Raw genomic sequence first — 16380 nt, 5'->3', positions numbered from 1 at the left:
TCTCAGCCTGTCTTCATAGCAGATGTGCTCCAGCCCTCTGATCATGGCCCTCCTCTGGACCTGTTACAACAGGTCCATGTCCTTCTTATGTTGGGGACTCCAAAGCTGGACACAGTACCCAAGGTGGGGTCTCACCAGAGCAGAGCAGAGGGGCAGAATCACCTCCCTCGACCTGCTGACCACGCTGCTTTTGATGCAGCCCAGGATGCGGTTAGCTGGGCTGTGAGCACACGTTGCTGGCTCATGTTGAGCTTCTCATCCACCAACACCCCCAAGTCCTTCTCCTCAGGGCTGCTCTCAAGCCAGTCACTGCCCAGTCTGTATTTGTGCTTGGGATTGCCCTAACCCATGTGCAGGACCTTGCACTTGGCCTGGTTGAACTTCATGAAGTTTGCACAGGCCCACCTCTCAAGCCTGTCCAGGTCCCTCTGGATGGCATCCCTTCCCTCCAGTGTGTCGACTGCGCCACACAGCTTGGTGTCATTGGCAAACTTGCTGAGGTGTACTCAATCCCACTGTCCATGTTGCCGACAAAGGTGGTAAACAGCACCGGTCCAAATACCGACCCCTGAGGAATGACACTCATCACTGGTTTCCACTTGGAGATTGAGCCGTTGACCACAACCCTTTGAGTGCAGCCATCTAGCCAGTTCCTTATCCACCACGTGGTCCATCCATCAAATCTATGCCTTTCCAATTTAGAGACCAGGATGTCATGTGGGACAGTGTAAACACTTCGCATAAATCCAGGAAAATGACGTCTGTTGTTCTCCCCTTACCTACCAATGCTGTAACACCATTATAGTAGGCCACCGGATTTGTCAGGCATGACTTGCCCTTGATGAAGCCATGCTGGCTGTCACCAATCATGTTCTTATTTTCCATGTGCCTTAGCTGAGATTCCAGGAGGATCTGCTCCATGATCCTGATGCTTCATCTGCTGAATGCGAGTATGCAGATTTTGCCCTGGTAGCACAGGCTAAGAGAGACCCCAGCCAGCTCTAATCAAGAAAAGGAGCAGAGCACATTGCAGTTACATAGCAGGTTTTTCTCAGCATCACCCAGAGCAGAACTCATAACAATTGGACTCTTTACAAAACACTTTAGTATTCACAGCACTCTATTATAATTGACCGACAGGTGTTTGGAGTTTAAACACATACTCATTAGGATTGTGATAGACATTTTGTCATAGCACTAAATGTTATGCTCCATTCTTCCAGCTGCAGGCTTTGCTATGAGCCGCACTTGCTCCCTACAGCTTTTAAAGGATACTGAGCTTTGTGAGTTTTCTCTGTCAACATAGACTGTATCTCAGACAAGTGGGATAACTGAAAGAAGTTATAGGAGTTGCAGTTGGAAGATACTTAGCCTGTATTGCAGCTCACAAACACTGTCACATTCCTCTCTACAGTTAGTTGTGTATTCAGACGTCTGTCAGTGCAAGTCTAATCTTTCTTTATTTTTTTTTTTAATGCTAATTTTGTATCACTGTAACAGGGTCATTTCCTATGAGCGTGTCTGATTGCTTCATCCCAGTATCACTTCTTCCAGCGTCCCCCTTATCTCCTTACCACGTTCCACCCTATGTAACCACAGCTTTTCAGACTGGTTTTGGGGCTTTGGGCCTTTCAGCAAAGAAAGTTGTTCTATTTCTTCATCATTTTCCCTGAAGCTCTCATCTTTTCTAATCTCCTCATATAGTCAGGAGTGCCTTGCATTAGCCCTGGCTGGCCTTGTGTTGCACTGCTGGTCTTTGCTGCTGAAATGTTAACATTTCTGTCCCTATGGGTAATTTTCATGGTGAAAATCTGGCTGCTGCTTCTTCTTGGCCAACAGCAAGGGTTAATAGAAAAATAATTTCGTTAAATCATATTCTGGGGTGAGAGGGCTGGGAAGGTGCTGGTTCCCCAGCACCGGGCAGTGGTGTGAAACTCCCCCAGTTCTCAACGTCGGCTTGGTGACACTCGCTGGAGTTTTGACAGCTCTGCATACACCGGCAGCAGAAATCTCCAAGTGAAACTGGCCTGGCTTACTGCCATCTCTTCGGCTGTTGGTGCTGTTGCTGGATTTCCTTGGAACTGGTGAGATCACAGCCTCTAAACACTGCAGCTTCCCAGCAGTATGCTGGAGGAAAGGAGCTGGTCACTAAGTCTTTTATAATGTTTGCTTAATATCAGTTGAAATGAAAAACAAATTACATACTCCAACATCCCCTCTGAAATAGGATGACATTTTCCTGCAATGCTCCGAAAGCTGTGTAACCTTGTCACATCTCCCTGTTCGATGACTATGTGTGTTTTTCAGTAGTGATGGGGACTACGTCTCAGTGTCCTTAAGAGTATTCTGTACACACAGCTTGGGTACAACTCTTGCTTTTTACCTGTTCTGACTCCAAAATAGAATTGTGCAGAATTCAATGCACATCCTGTAGAGGTCTAGGTTTTGTATTAGATTAATTATGTCAAAGTACACAACTCTGGCATCCTGGACTTCAGTTTTGAAAATCTCTACCCCTCAGAAATCATGTTTTCATTAGCTCCCTAAATTATTTTGGAGACACCCTTTTAGGAAAGACTTTCTCACTTCAGTCTTCTGGAAATGGTGCGTTCAAATACGCTTCTGGAAACGGTGATCTAGCTGAAGCATTATGTTACTGGGTGACTGGATTGCCCCCCAACAAGCAAATCTGTTCACTTCTGAATGTGTTAAGGTATTTCTCTGGAATAAATTATACTCAGGTATTTCTACTCAATGTAGCAGACATTAAGATAGCTGGGTAGTTTTGGCAGACAGAAAGCAGGTGGGTATTTCTATGAGCAGATAGGAAGTAAGTTGCTCTGTCAGAACTGTAGTGGAGCAAATTGCGCACTGAGGCAGCACAGGGCCTGGGAAGGCTCCCCAGCATTCCTGGTGTCCTCATCCCATGTAAAGAGTAAAGTAAGTCTCAGTTACAGAGACAACAGAATGCTTCCTAATAACGTTCAGTGGTTACCTTAGTCATTCCCATGTGCGGTTTTTTTTCCAACCTTCTTTTTCTTGTGTAGCGGAATCAAATTGCAGCAAATAGTCTGTCTTCGACTGCCAAAGGTTTACAGTGGATGCTGAGATCTTTCTCTCTGAGTTACTAGCTCTCCCTGGGCTTTACCCCACTGGGCAATACCGGCAGCAGGGGAAATATGTGTGTGCAAAGGCATTTGTCCTTTTTGGCTGGCTCATCACAATATTTTGGCTTCTAATCAGACTGAATAATACAGTTCTATTCTGACTCTCTATCTTATTCTCTCTTTTATTACCCTGAACATTGATGTAACTGTGACATAACGTTGTGTGTTGAGCTACCTGTTGCTCTGCCATGATTCATGTGCTAACGGGTGTTCTGTTCGGACCGTGCTGGCTGTGTCAGGCTGTGAAGTCAGATGTGAGCTATTTCCCAGGAGTGGCTTAATGCGCTTCTAAAAGATCTGCATGTACTATCTGTTCGCGGCCTGACTCATCCATGTCTTTGGCAAAAAAAACCCAACTTCCATGGCTTTTGGAAAACAGACACTTGAAAAATGTCTCCTGTCTTTACGAGGAGCAAAAGCAAAACCCATCAATAATTGGTGAGTGATACTGTTGCCAAACTATCCCACTGCTATGAGATAAAACAGAGCAAGGATAGCTCTTGGGCTGACTCTGGAAAAAATAATGACAACAGAATAAAGCGCATTTTCAACATGGAATACAGTGTTAGTCATCTACCAGCATGCTGTGTGCATGCCGGTTCTGGAAGGGGAGTTCAGCACTTTTTGGAGGGAAGCGAGAGGGCTGAGAGCGCTACATGTGTGGCCAGGCCAGGAGAGTACCAGACTGACTCTCTTCGACCTCTACCTAGCATGGGTAAGAAGCTCCCAGTTCTTTGTCTTTGAGGCCCTGGGGATGGAGGTTACTGGAAACTGAAGGCAATAAGGAAAGAATTCCAGCAGAACTTGGTGGAATGGTGATTTTTCCATTTTCATTTCCATTTTTTTCATTCCATTCCATTTTCCATGAAGTGACTGAGATCATTGTATTTTGAAGTAGCTATCTTGAGCATCTTCTGGCAGTATATTCATGGTGGCATGAGGTTCAGGGGAAAGTGCAAAACTTCCCTAGAAAGCTGGAGATTTAATTGAATAATGATCCGAAATTCATCATTGCCATGTGTAGTTTGAAAGCTTAGGTATAGCAGGATATAGCTATCTAAAGTGTCGACCTTATCTTGGTGGATTTAAGGTCTGACTCATGCCCTGTATCTTATGTTAAGAAAAAAGCTGCTAGAACAGAATGACAATCCTGTATGTAGTCTTTCCATTGGGTGGGGAATGGAGAAGAACATGACAGCGTCCCCTTTGTGGGAATTTATGGTCAATCTTTGGTACTAACAGTATTTTATATCGACATTCATGGACAAAATAAAGGGAAATGAAATGCACTGAAGACTAAACTGTCTGTGGAAGACTGCCATACAGAAAGGCCACCAAGACCAGTAGCCATCTTTGCACATAGCTTTCACAGGTTTAATTTACTCCTCTGCCACAGAACTGGACAAACTGTCCGCGCAAGCAATGGACCCCCACCAGATGTGTGTGTTTTCTCCAGAATGTATAGCTCATCCTACATCTCCCAGGAAAGCAGGGGAGCTCCGTGAGACAGACACAATACACTGAATTCCTCTTGCGCCCATGCCTGCTCTCCGTGGGCTCTGCAATGCCTCTGCCTCAAGAGAAGGGCACGGGGAGCTGGAGGAGGTGGCAGCAATGGGGATGGGGCTGGGATGAGGAGGGAGGCTGAAGAAGGGGGCAGTAGGCAAAGGGCATGGGGTTACAGCCCCAGTTTGGGGAAACAGTGAAGCACCTGCAAGATGGTGAGTTTCTTAGCGTTTTAGGACCATCTGGAGTACAAGGAACCTAAAATGGTCTCTGATATGAAGCGAAAACAATTATCCCCAAATGAGTTACTTAGTTTGAAAAATTACTTATTTTTTGGCAGTGGAAAACTGCGCGGAGGAAAACTTTTTTAAAAACAACCACGTTTGTCAGTCTTTCAAAATATTTTGCATTTCTTAGAAATGGCGTGGGTTTTTTGGATCAGCAGACTAGGATTTTAAAAATAGCAATGTGGACTCCTACTACCTTTCTAACAGCTAATCAGTAGTTACATGCCAGGATGAATTTTTTTATCTAATTTATATGAGGTCCTCTCTGGCTGCTCTGTGATAAATGCCTAGGAAGTCTTAAGAATAAAGAAAATTTTCCCAAGTCTTACCTAAATAGCAGAACTCATTGTTGGCCAAAACGGTTGAAACATTTTTCTTATCTTAAGATAAGTTATTTTTACTCTTCTATCTTGCAACAAAACCCATCAAGCAATTTTTTAGAAAGAGTCTTCATTCTATAAATGTCCTTTAAACATCTTGTGAATTCTCTGGCTGCTAATTTTGACGAGCAAGATGGATACATCCGGCACTCAGTCTTTGTGCAAAGTCCTGCTTTATAGTCCAGCGTTAGGTTCAGTGTTTAATAGACCTCTTGTTCTTCCTTCTGCTCCAACACCCACAAAATGCCTATGATGACTCTTGAATAAGATGCCCTGGCTGATATACCATATTAAGGAGATACTGTATATAGGAAATGCGACCTCCATGTTTTGAAAAAGGTTTTGTGTGCTTGTTAGGGTTTTGTAATATTCTCTTAATAGCCAGTTTAGGTATATTGTAATGATCTTGAGTTTAATCCCTAAATGTCTTACTAGCTGTGCTCTGACTGTATTAAGGAAATGATTTTGGAAGCAATGAAGAGGAGAACGGGCAAATTCAGCTGTTATTTGAGAAAGTGTAGTAACTGGTTAGTCTGGGAAGTTATGCAGAGACCAGTTTAAGATAGACATGACGGCTGTGAATTGTGGTGTTTGTTACCTACGTTCTCACATTAGGGCATGCGTTGTTTGGCTTGTTCATCAAATTGTAAAATTAATGGCTTGCGCAATCCGTGCAATTTGTTCCTTTTAAATTCCCTTCCTTCAAGTCCGATGATAGTGTGTTCCAGTAAATCAACAGCAGAGATTTTTTTTTCCTTCCTGGCATTTGTCTGAAGCTTCAAATAATGTTGTTTTAGCCCTTACAAATTGAGAGCAACCAATAGTAGTCGGACACATCTCTCATTTCAAAGTTGGCAGACAACCCTGTGAAATCCCACATGCGTACCTCTGCCAAGCGGAGAAGGAAAGCAAAATGAGGGAAGGAGAGCCACCGCTCTACTGTACAGCCGTCTGGCGGGTGGTGCGTCAGCAGAATGACTCTCACTTGACACAATCAAGTAGGAGACCGTGGGGGGCCATGTACAAATAATTAGGTTAATTTCTCCTCGGGGCTTTATTCACTGCTGGAAATTATATGTAAAACGGAAGAAGCAGATGAGGAATGAGGTCCAAGGGGAGACAGTGTTTGAAAGGCTGTATGAAAGTCTGCTCGTCCTGTAACCACCTTCACTGGAAGAGAGGTCCCCAAGGGCTGATTTGCTTCTGCAGAATGGTCTCAACCCTTTTAAAAATAATGAAACAACATCGAAAACTTCTCTGGGTTTTGGGGGGTTTTTTTTGTTTTTTTTTTTGTGTCTTCTTGGTTTTGGTTAGTCCTCAGAGCATTTTAAAATGCCACCTTCCCTGAAGTATTTTATAATCATTTAGGTACTAATTATACACTGCATATTAAGGATATAGCAGCTGCCTTCCAAGGTTTAGGACATAAAATGAAGGTGTTCAATGACCCACTCCCAATCAAACCCTAAACCTAACATTGAGAGAGATGTTTAGTTCGAAATGAAAAATAAACAAAAGACCTTAGTTTGAAGAACTTGTAGAGACACATTAATTCCTAAAATTGCCCAAAGACTTTTTTATTGGCACTGGAAGTTACCACCAGTATGGAAGGATTCAGGCATGGTCCTTTTGTTACCTTCTGTACCTTCTGAAGGTGAACCACGGGCAATTTCTTGGTTGCCATAAGAAGCCCATGTAGGCCGCTGATAATCACCAGGCTGCAAAAGCTAAGCAACAGTGGTGCTTTTCCTTTTCCAGATACATAAAGATGAAGTCATTGCCGTGTTCAGCATCTTAGCAAAGAAACTGTGATATCTGAAGAAATGCAGACAGTATCAGGAGGGAGGAAGACCTGAGGTCTTTGCCATTAATTCATTTGTGTAGCTGCAGCTGCCTTGAAATCATTTAATTTCACAAATGAGGCAACTTTTGTGAATGAAACATTTTATGAAAAATATTGCTGGGTTTTGGTCCAATCTATGGATAGCCTCAGGAAAAGCTTTTTGTCTTCAGTTTCCCATGGGAATAATATTAATGCCATCTTTTCCCTCAGGTAAATTCATAGCTTTGAGGTCTAGAAGGCTGTGGTAGAAATCTGGTTGAGGTAGCACATCTCCACCATTCCTGGGGTAGAAAACGTCAGGAAAGACACAAATGGAGATAGGTGAGAAGGGGGGGTCACCTTTTGAGCAAAGAGTGAAAGTGCTGAGCAGCTGTGGCCTTCCCTGAGCAGCACTCATCCTGCAACCCGTATGTCGTGAGAATCCCACTGAGAAAATATTTCATGTTCCTGGGAATAAAGGCAGTTTTACAATGTATAAACCCAGGAGGAGCCTGTGTGATCCAGGCCTGCTAATGTGCTTCCAAGTAAGCAATCTCCTTCTAACCCACTTAAGTGGTATGGAATACTCATAATGGAAAGTAGCCATTGATTTGAAGTGGATGAACCTTTATAGTGTCTCTACAAAATACTTTTTAAAGGGCACCTATGCATGTAATTTCACTTGAAGAATCAAAGTCCTTTTACAAGTAAAGAAAGTGCTTTAAAAACAGCTGGAAGCTCTTTTTAAAAAAAAAACAAAACAAAAAACCCAAACAACAAACCCAAAACAACCAAACGCAAAAAACCAGTGATATCGGTTTCCATGTCCTTTCTAATGAATATGGAAAACCTAATATTTCTGTTCCATTACGTCTTCTTTTTTCTCATTTCCTACCTTTTCCCCATTTGGTGGAGGATCTCTTGGATGTCTCTGAGCCCAGGCTTTGCGAAGGCTCATGCTGAAGGGACAGAGATGCTGATTCATTGGCCAAGATCTTTCTGCTCTTCTTTGAGCCCAGATATTAACTAGCTAGTGAAGCTGAAAAGTTGGTAAATTGAAAACTGTAAAAGGAGAAACAGTCAAGCTAAAAAAGTCATAGTTGCTCAACTTTCGCTTTGCAGCGTCAGTGTTTCGTTCCCCAGTTACTTTCTCATCATTGTGGATTCTCCTACAGCAAACAGGCCCTAAAATTCTACATTGGTGACTTCTTTCCTTCCAAAATGAAACTGAAATTTTGGAGTGCAAATTATTAAGAAATGAATCTGTATACCATTTTGGTCATAGTATGTTATGTATAGTTGAAAAATCTCCTTAGCAAAATCACTTTATTTTTCAGGTTCCCTTCACGATCTTTAGCTATTTTTTGTTACCGAAGACAATGCAGCATAGACATTTAACAGCATTTTCTTTAAAAAAGAAAATCGCTATACAGCATTAATGGGGTGAAGACAGATACTCTTTGCATGGGTGACACGGCTAATGTCTGACTAATGGCATGGGATTTGAAGGGCCACCTCCAGCTGGTTTACGTGCTCTTTAGATCTGCCCTTGTTGAAAGTCAGCGTCATGGCAAAATGAGAAAAAATAAACACTAAAATACAGTTATTACTTCTGCTGTTCTTCTCTTAAATATATGACATCAAAGTAAGGGGAAGTAGGAAGCGTCCCACATTAGTCAATCTTGTAGCTCAACAAAAGCTTTATTCTATTGCAATAGAAAAACTGCAAACTTCCTTTAATCACAGTGTAATTTGCTAAATGCTTGTGCTCTTACCACATACAAATGAATGGTGTTGCAAAAGGTAGGACAGAAATTCTGAAAGATGGATATCCTGTTTCACTTGGGGCAAGGAAAAACATGCTCATATAAGAAAATGAAAGCAAGTTATGTGGTAATGTCTTCTGCAACTAGTTCAAGAAAGCAATAGTGAATTAAAACCACAAGTTAACCCCCCCAAAAAAGTCTGCCTGGTGTTTTGTTTTTGTTAAGATGTCTTATTCTAAAAGGATTTTTAAAAATGTACAGTATCTTGTCCCCTACCTGATTGCTGATCAGTTATACTGATTTCACAGACTACTCTAGCTGTCTCTAAGACTCTCCTACTCAAAATTGGATTTGTTTCCAAGAACTTTCACTGTCTGAAAGCTTATGCCTTTTTAATTGTCTGAAACATTTGGTCACAAAACTTTGTTTTAAAGTGCATTTTCCTCTATTTTGAGCAATGGCATGATCCATGGAAATAAGTTTTCTAGTCTGGTGAAAACAAGACTTTTTCAATTGGCCTCCTGATACATGGTTTTGATAGATCAGCCTTTGATAGAGGTACAGCCTCTGCCTGCATCAGTGCAAAAATGGTATCCAGTGTGCGGATGTGAAGCATGTGCAGGTACTGGAGAGAGTGTGTGCTGGTACTGAAGACATTTGCCTGTGCAGCAAATTCATGATGCTAGGACCCTGTTCCCCTGATGCTTCTGATGCCTGACTTGCATCGCGTGTGTGCTACGTCTACGTCATCTGCACAGAGCTTTTGCAGGATCTCTTTCTGGCACCCTTGCCCCGGTCGAGCTCCGCTGTCATAGGACCACAACACCAGCAGAGATGCAGAATGGCCACCGCCACTGCAAACACTCTGTTTTCCAGGTCTTTTCTGATCAGATTTAGCGTTTCATGCTAACAGTGCTCTGTGCCAGTCTACCTTGCTGCTCATATTCTAAAAGTTGCACCAACACTCATATGGTCACCAAATCTACAATAGAAAAAAATGTTTACATACCAATTAGAAGGAAACTGAACATTGTTTAAGAATACAGAACTAATAATGGCTGTTCAGAGTATCTATCTATGGTAGATAGATATCTACAAGAAGGAAAACTGCTCACTATTGGTACAGACGTAAAGCTAGACTATGTTAGCCAGTGACTTTAGCATCCAGGACTGTGGAATATAATTGTAAACTTGATTCTTCTGCACTGAATGTCTATTGGAGCTCTGGAATGTCCACTTCTCTGGGAGAAGTAGAATAGCGTCATCAGTGAACATTGCTACTTCAGTAGTTACACTTTTTTGCACAGCATGGGAATATATTAGACAGTACAGGCTTTAACACGAGTCTGTGGGATTCAGTTGGTGATTTTCCTCCACTGTGAAAAAGACTGCTTATTCTTATCTGTGTTTGTTATCTTTTAATGATTGCTTAGCCATGCAACGTCCTTCACTCTTATCCCATGGAAACTTTGTTCCCTTAAAAGACAATGTAAAGTCGTCTTTGGAGATCTGAGTGCACTTCATCAACTGGATCCACCTAGTTAGTCTGCATGCTTGTAGACTTCTCCAATAGATTTTTGAAACATAACTTTCCCTTTGGAAAAGCGTTGTTAAGTTTTTTTTCGGTATGTCATATGCATTTATTTTCAACTGTTTATTCAACAGTGTGTTTTCTACCAGTTCCCCTGAAATACGAGTGCTAGGCCTTAGCCTAAAATAGCTCCAAGGACTGTGGCTTTGAGGCATCAGTTACGAACCATAATATATACACATATATACTACTATATACATATATATACACACACACTAAACCGTGTATTTTTATATATTTTGTATATGAAGCATATAACATAACAACAATATATTGTATAGTACTATAAGTTATGTGTATATATATATATAAAAAAATTATGTATTTTGACCATTTTCCCTTCCTACTGTAACTGCACATCCTGCAATTGCAAGGATGACTTCAGGGAGTGACATGAATGGCATTTTTAATGAAACTTTTCATGGAATTATGAAATTGATACTGGAATGATTTTAATTTGGGGATTTCCCTAAACTTCAGAGAACAACAGCCTACATCAGATCTCAGTAAAGCCCATTGAAGAATTTGCATATAGTTGTAGAGGAAAGAATAATACAGCGCAACAAGTATGACTCCAATGGCACTTCCATCATAACAATTTCATTTTTTCCATGACTCATTAAAAAACCCAAAAGGCATCTTTTTAACCATACTGCATTTAAACATTCATGGAGTTGAAGCAGCTGATTGTTCCAGACAATGGCAAGAGAAAGGCCTGCGTGTAAGGTGTGTTGTGGCATCGGTAAGGGACACAGGTGGATCACGCAGCACATCAACCCATCGGTAAGGGACACAGGTGGATCACGCAGCACATGACTAGCAGATGCCCCCAGGAGTAGTGGTATCTGGCCAGAGTCAATCAGGTTACAGAGACCTCCAGTTTTTATTGGAGCTGATGTCTGCACAGCGTCTGTCCCCAGATCACAGCAGAAACCAAAGGAAGTGCCCATTTGCCATGGTCCCATAGTATTAAGGACATGCGTAGTTCTCAGAAAGATCCAAGGCCACCGACTTTGTGAGGAAGAACATTTTGACGCTAAAACTGCTCACACGAGTAGGCAAAAGAGTCTGTCTAGGAATCAAAGGTTCGGTCATCGCACTGAGCCTCACTTGAGTCACGCTTGAGCTTTGCAGGAAATGGTGTGCATGCATTCAATTTTAGATATAGCCCGATTATTTTTGTTCTGCGAAGTACTCTGTGCAGGAAACACTTTTCTTTGATAAGTTCCTCATTTGGAAAACTAAGTATGACTTTCTTTTCAATCCATTGTAATTTCCCCTTTTGTTTTTTAAATCATTTGCCACTTTGATATATTTTGCCATTCACATTTATGACCTGAAGGTAAAAGAAATATGGCCTGAATGTAGAAGAAGTATTATGCAGAGGAACCTATGTTTTCTGTGTTTTAGGGGACACTGAAGCCATTACATAAGAAGTTATACTCTACGTTTTGAAAAGCATTGTGGCTTGTGAAGTAAAATATTTCATCACACTTAAAGAGTTGAGAAATGTTAGTGCATGAATAAGAAATAGTGTCTAGACATTACTTGTTTTTTCTCAGTGCAGTTAACCGTTATTATAACTTACTGTGTTTTACCTAATGAATGAGGATCCCATTCCTTTGGCAAAGAGGCCATCCAATTTCAATGCCCAGATACCCACTTTACAAAGGCACTTCTTGCTCCTCTTTTAACACGTGGATCTACTAAAGCTGCTGCAAGTCTAATGTGGATCTACATTGGCACTAGAAGGACAAGTTACCTAATTCAATATATTGCATATCTCCATCTGTTATGGGTCTGGGGTGCATTGGTGAGATTTAGAAAAGCACCAGGATTTAGCGCAAAGCTTTGCACAACAAAGAGGAATTCTGCACTGGCCGGGTCCCAGTTGGGCCCACTCCCACGAGTGACTCCTTTGCTCGGCAGTGGACCCCAAAGAAACTATCCCCTCTGTTACTACAAAGATATTCCCACTGAACTGCACTCCTGTAACAACCTATTTTCATCAGGTGACAAAATGTCATGGTTTAACCCCAGCCAGCAACTAGGACCACACAGCTGCTCACTCTCTCTCCCCTCCCTCCCCCCAGTAGGGTAGGGAGAAGAGGGAGAAAAGGAGAGGGAAAATACCTCATGGGTCGAGATGAAGACAGTTGAATAGAGCAGTAACAGAAGAGTAAAATAATAATAATAATGGTAAAAGGATACACAAAATAAAGTGATACAATGCAAGTTGCTCTCTCCATGTGATGGTAGATTGCCCAGCTTGTCCTGAGCAATGATTGTGGATTCCTGCCCCCTGGCCAACATTCATTTATATACCGAGCATAACGTCTATGGTATGGAATATTCCTTAGGCCAGCTCGTCCTGCCTGTGCTCCTTCTCAGCTCCTATGGGAAGGTGAAAAAGTTCTTGACTAATGTAAACATTACTTAGCAACAACTAAACCAATATATATTATCAACATTATTCTCATACTAAGTCCAGAACACAGCAGCTACTAGAAAGAAAATTAACTCTATCCCTCTATCCTAGCTGAAACCAGGACACAAAATATTTAAGGTTGATTCATACATTTAATTGAAAGAAAGGCTATGCTTTCCTTGAACCTACCTGCATTGGACTGAAAGACAACTGTCCAGATGCCACACACACTCTGTGAAACCCAAGGACTCAGCACGGATACTTCCCACAAGCCTTCCTCCTGGCCCAAGCCAAAAATGCCTCCCTCTGTACTTCGCTGCTCAGATAAAGACAGTAAAAAGAAAACTGGCAGAAGTAGTTTACTACTTTAAACAAGAAATAAAACCTCACAAGACCCTCAAGGGGAAACACAGAAACAACTATGCTGCAGGATCAGGATGCCTTATCTAATCCAGTCTATGAGCTTATATATCTGGTAAAATTGGGATGGTCTATGGAAGCTGGCCTAGACAAAGTAGATGAAGTCTTTCCACATGTTTATGTTGTGCAAAGGAAACACTGTGCCTTGAAAAGATTCTTGAGACCCAGAGCTTGGGATCTTGCCCTTCCCTTATGCCCAGAACCAGACATCTCATGAGAGAGAGCTCAGGTTATTCAGCCATGATTTGCCTTTGAACAGTCTACACTGGTGGCTCCCAATCATCTTCATGTGGCTGGAAATGATTTCCAGGAGGATTTGCTCCATAACCTTCCTGGACCTAAGACAAAGCTCATTGGCCTGCATTTCCCTTAGTTGTCCCTCTTGAAGACAGCTGTGACGGTTAGACTCGGTGATCACAAAAGTCTTTTCCAACCTAAATGATTCTATGTGATGTGTTTTTTCTAAACATCAGACATCTGCCTCAATCACAATGACCTTTCAAAGATGACAGAGAGGGGTAGCACAATAACTACCTCAGGACTTTCAGGTGCATCCTTTCTGGTCCTGTGGACTTGTATCTATCCAGTTGGCTCCAATACTCCTTAACCATATCTTCCTCAGCTGTGAGCACTCTTCACTCTACTGGGGCCCTGAGTGCACTAATGGGCTGTAATTGCCTTGACCACCCTCATCTGGGACCTTCACCCACACACCCACTGACCATGAGGCCAGGAGCTCTCTTAAGCTCAGGCCCAGGCTATGAATCCCTTCCTGAGCTATGTTGCAGCTGTAGAACCCATTTCTAGTCCTGTTTCTTGGTGGTCATGATTTATTATTTGGATTTCCTGGGTTGACCTTGGATCTACCTTGTTACCTTACCTTTGCCTGATGATTGCTGGATGGTGGATGGGACCTGCTGCTGTCAGTACTCTTGCTCGGGAGCTGTTGGATCATGCCCCAATGGTAAGATCACCATCTGTGCTGTCCTTAACCTTGGTCACCTTCCCTGCTGGAGTAGCCCTTCCCTCGCTGCCTCCTGATATGCTCCCACAGACTAGGCTAGCAGGAGATCAGGGAAATGGGAGACCAGGTGGCAGACCTTACTGTTGAAACCTAAGGTCAGAAAGAAAAACATTGAGTAGTTCAGCCTCCTCTTTCTTTTGTTACCAGGTTCCCTGCCTGACTACACAGGAAGGCTGTGTCTTAGCTTTCATATTGCTGCCAATGTTCTTGCTGACCTACGTGCTCCCTGCAAGTTCCAACCCAGCTGAGCCTTGGCCTTTCTAGCTTCACAACTGTAAATTCAAGAAAAGTTTCTATATTCCTCCTGGGTAGCCTGTCTGTTTCTACCTTCTGCGTGCTTTCCTCTTGCATTTGAGCTCAGCCAGGAGCTGTCTGACTTCCATAGATCCCCTTCTCCCCTCTCTGCATATCAGAATGGGCTTTACTTAGTTCAGAGTTCTCCTCAACTCTCATCGACATTAATTGGGAGCTTTTGTGTCATTTCAGTGCAAGTCAAATTTGTTTCCAGGCTTTCCTATAAAGTAAATATCCCTTGCTGAGTAGAAACTGGAACATTTGAGACATCAGTTCACTGTAAAAAATATTGTGAGGTAGTAAAGAAACTAATAGTGGACAGAAATATGAATGTAAAATCATAGTACATACTTTCAGTGTGAATCCTATGGTTAAAATGATCGTCTTGACCAGTGTTGTCTCTTCAGATCTGTAAGCAGAGATGCAACATATGTTCTTATATGCAGGGAATATTGTAGGTTTTCAGGAGTCTCAGTCCACTCATCCTCTAACACAAACCCATATAACTGCTAGCCACAGTGCCAGTTCCTGTCATGCTGATGTAGGCAAGGGTAGCTCTCCAGAGGACAGATGAGGGTGGCAGGACCTTGAGCAGAGTTGCATGGGTTCCTGTTGCCTGCCTCTGCACACAGAAGGTGGTGGCCAGCTAGGATGCAGCTGTGCAGTGGCTCCTCCACATGCCAAGTCCCTGCTGGGGCTGTACAGTACTCACCACGGAGCAAGGATTTCAAACCCTCTTCTCCCATGTACAGACCTACTGCCTGGTAAAGCTGCCACAGCCCACCCTTGGGTGTAACAGCAGCAGCTGCTGGCTCTTTGCTGGCCCTGCTGGTGGATTGCATCAGCGTAGTCTTCACCACAGCTTTGCCGAAAGCTTGTTAAATTCTGCTACCTGGTGGAGCAGCTGGCTTGCTGATCCTTAGTAGCTTTATACAAATTCCAACACATAATCAAGATTTTATATGAACATTTATGGGAGGAGCCTTAATCAATAGAAAGACATGAGGTGACATTGATTTCTAGCCCATTTCCTGTTGCAGTGGAGACCCCTCGGTTCTGAACATGCTGAGCCTGACCCATTCTGTTTTAAGGGAAAAAAAAAAACAAAACAAACCCATGTTGTACAGCAATATATATACCACTGCATCTTTTCAACAAAAGGTATTTTGACATCAGAGGAAAACACTGGTCACAGAAAACCTTTTCAAGGTATGGGAGTGACAGCAGCACATGATGCGCTCGGCTGCATTCAAAGGAGGGGACTGGGGAAATGACTGATCTCGCCAAATTTGCTTTGTAGCGGTTTACGGGCATAGTGCACACTACTGACTCTCACATCCATGCAATGATGTTACCAGGGTTTGCTGGGCAATGTCTCAGCTGTCAGTTAGGTAGAACTGGGAATGCTAACAAGTTGTATCAGGCCAAATTTGAGCACAGGTGACAGATGATAAAGCAAGTGGGAATAAGGACAAAATAGTACTAATTTCACAGAAGTAATGTCACAAAGATATTTTAGTTTGCATGTGGTGAATTTCATGAAAAGATCCTTCATTTAGCATTAGACCAATTTATATGAATAACAGCTAATTAAAGAAAAATAAAAGGGTGAAAAAAAATTCTAATAATCTATTAAAAAAAAAAGCTCTCAGGGGATTTAAAGACTTAATATGTACTTAATGGAGGGGCTAAAAA

The 16380-nt window shown here is 42.4% G+C and overlaps 1 long non-coding RNA gene across 1 annotated transcript; it reads left to right on the top strand.

Moving 5' to 3' along the window:
• The first annotated feature begins 14156 nt into the window (after window positions 1–14156).
• LOC141738253 (uncharacterized) lies at window positions 14157–14698 on the top strand. Its single transcript, XR_012585347.1, has 2 exons — window positions 14157–14331; window positions 14539–14698. It is a non-coding gene; the product is annotated as an uncharacterized LOC141738253 (long non-coding RNA).
• Window positions 14699–16380: the final 1682 nt, after the last annotated feature.

This window comes from Larus michahellis, chromosome 2 (genome assembly GCF_964199755.1).
Source record: "Larus michahellis chromosome 2, bLarMic1.1, whole genome shotgun sequence".
Taxonomy (NCBI): domain Eukaryota; kingdom Metazoa; phylum Chordata; class Aves; order Charadriiformes; family Laridae; genus Larus; species Larus michahellis.
This window is presented reverse-complemented; position numbering and strand designations above follow the sequence as displayed.